Genomic DNA, 3,086 nt, shown 5'->3' with positions numbered 1-3,086 from the left:
TGCTGCATAATGATCTTCCAAAGGATTGGAAAGAAATTGACTGAGAGTACTAACAACAAAACATAAATCTGGTCTTGTGTTGGTTAGATATAATAACCTGCCAAGAAGTCTTCTATAGGCTTGCACACCTGAATAGGGTTTTCCTTCTGTCTTGGAGAATTTTGTGTCTGGCTGTATGGAGGTAGAAACAGGTTGACATCCCAACAATCCTGCATCTTCTAGTAACTCTAGAGCATACTTCCTTTGTGACAAATTAATGCCCTGTTGAGATCTTGCAATTTCTAAGCCTAGAAAATACTTGAGTTGGCCTAGGTCTTTAATTTTGAACTTTGCATTCAATAGAGCCTTCACAATTTAGATTTCCTGGATGTCATCACCTGCCAAAACTATATCATCTACATAAACAAGTAAGATGGTGATATGAGCAGAATCACTTTTGACAAAAAGTGAATAATCTGATTTTGATTGTATGTAGCCCAAAGAAAGTAAAGTAGTTGTCAACTTGTAATTCCATTGTCTAGAGGCCTGCTTGAGTCCATATAAAGACTTCAACAACTTGCAAACTTGGCCTGGTTTTTCTGTTTTGTAGCCAAGAAGAACAGACATGTATACCTCTTCATCTAGATCCCCATGTAAAAAAGCATTATTTACATGTTAGAAGTGGGTTTTAGGCCTAACTCAACCCCACAAAACCGGCTTGTAAGGTGAGGTTTGCACCTCACTTATATATTATCAATTGGCCTTATCTCTAGTCGATGTGGGACTTCCAACACACCCCCTTCACGCCGAGATATAGACATCTCGTGCGTGATGGTAGAAATTGGGTGGTCCAATAGCGGCCCGACAACGGGTGGAATAGAAAGAGAAATGCCCACTTAGAACTCGCTAGGATAGGCTTTAACCATGGCTCTGATACCATGTTAGAAAAGAAGAAAGAATGAAATATTGTATTTCTTATTGAATGATAAGGAGAGAGTACAATTGATATATATAATTGTTCAGAGCAATATAAAAAAGGAATATAAGTATATAAATATATGAACATAAATGCACAGATATGAACAGGGAATAAAATAATTCCAATATCTTATTTGAAAATTCTTGCTTAAATATTAGAATTTAAGTGTAAGAGAATGCTTAAATAATAACAAAAACTAATTCATTACACTATACAATACTTTGAACTCGTTTGTAAAGCATCGATTTGTTATTCACAGAGAAAAAAAAGAATGAAGAATGTTTAGCCAAATACAAAATATTCTACTTGATATAACTTATGAAGAAATTAATAGAAAATTTGAGCGAAATAAAGTTTATTAATTAGACTTCATATTAATAGATCTTAAACCATTGTCTTCTTACAATTGCTGATGCCATAGCAATGTAGGCTTGTTCCCATGCATCGTTCAGTTCTTGGTTCCATTTGTCTCCAAGTGCTTCCTTTATTGTTTTCAGCAGTGCTTGTTTAATCACCTATACCAATCGATTATATAATCAGTTCTATGTTTTTCAGATAAAACTTTCGCAAATGATTAATGCTTATCCATGATTTATTATTCATCATAAGTACCTCAAATTGATGATCGGTGACTTTTTTTTCCAGTATGGACAGAACCAAGTTTGGGTTCGGCCACCACTTCTCCCTTTGTTTTAAGTTGAACAGCTGCGTCTCGTACCTGCAATTCAAAAAACATCATATGTGACACGAAAAGTAGTACACATAAAAGACATGTTATTAATTAGTTGGATGAGTTTACCGTTCCAAAAAGCTTTTCAGCATGGGCAGCCATCTTAGGATTATTGGGATCTACTCCATTAGCTAGAAATGAGAACAAGTCCTTTGCTCCTGGTTCCTTCTCCAATACCCTTTTATTTAATCAAACCAAAACACTCACAAACACCAACTCACAAATTCATATAATAATAAGAATCAGAACTTACAATTTGAAGAACGTAACACTATTTTGAGAAAAGTTTTCCCTTGAATACCTCTCATGAGCTATTAACCAATTCCTCTTGTTTCTCAGTGAAACCGCCCATATTTCTTTATCTCTATTTCAGTTCAATAATTTCACTCCAATAAATGTTTATATATAGATGGTTTAGAGAGTGAGAGAAACGAAAACTTGCTTTTATTTGTGATTGTAATTGAATTCTCTTGCCTTCTGTTGTGGAATGTGGAACTTGTCGAACCAAATTATAAGGAGGAGACTGTGAACTTTTCAAAAATGTCGTCAAAATCTCACTTTTAAAGTTGTCAAAGTACGGAATTCAAATGTGAATTTTTTAAATGCTTAATTTATTTTTCCTTTCAGCTTTGACGTAAAGCTAAGAAAAATGATATTTTGACACCAATTTTTGACACTGTACACGTGTCAAAATGTGGTTGGACGATTTCAAATTAAAAAAGCTGAGACAAGGACATATTTGGAAGAGAAAAACCAAAGTTTTTTTTTTTAATTTGAAATCGTCCAACCACATTTTGACACGTGTGCAATGTCAAAATAGTGTCAAAAAATTGGTATCAAAATATCATTTTCCAATTATTAAACAAAAAAGAAGTCAAATGTTACCTGCACAATGCACTTGTAGTGTTGAGTTTATAATTTAATTTTGGGTTGTTGAGTTTATAATTTAATTTTGGGTTGAATATGTTTTTAGTCCCTTAAGTATTACTGATTTTTGGTTTTAGTCCCTACTCAAAACATTGATGGCATTTGATCCTCTTAGTTCTGAAACTATTACAATTAGTCCTTAAAATTGGACGACGTTAAATTTTTGTATGATGTGACTAATGGTGAGCCAGGTGTGTGCCACGTTTTACAATCTCCAACAGAAACCCTAACCCTCCTCCACCATCTTCTCCCCAGCCACTGCCAACTTCATGCTCACCGGCCACCACGCACACACCACCAAAAGGTTGCCACCACAGAAGCGATCTCAGCCATCACCGACCACCACAAGCTCGCGCCTCCGCCATACTCGCATCAGGAAAGTTCTCCGTCAATGCATATCACCGTCTCCTTAGCACGCCGCCGCCATCGCGAGACCAGACGCAAGCCGACGCGCCACCGTTCATCATCACC

At 35.9% G+C, this 3,086-nt stretch overlaps 1 pseudogene; it reads right to left on the bottom strand.

Moving 5' to 3' along the window:
- Positions 1-1,332: 1,332 nt before the first annotated feature.
- Positions 1,333-2,040, bottom strand: LOC106770607 (annotated as a pseudogene).
- Positions 2,041-3,086: the final 1,046 nt, after the last annotated feature.

This window comes from Vigna radiata, chromosome 8 (assembly GCF_000741045.1).
Source record: "Vigna radiata var. radiata cultivar VC1973A chromosome 8, Vradiata_ver6, whole genome shotgun sequence".
Lineage (NCBI taxonomy): Eukaryota > Viridiplantae > Streptophyta > Magnoliopsida > Fabales > Fabaceae > Vigna > Vigna radiata.
The sequence above is the reverse complement of the archived record's forward strand: the minus strand, read 5'-3'. Positions and strand labels throughout refer to the sequence as shown.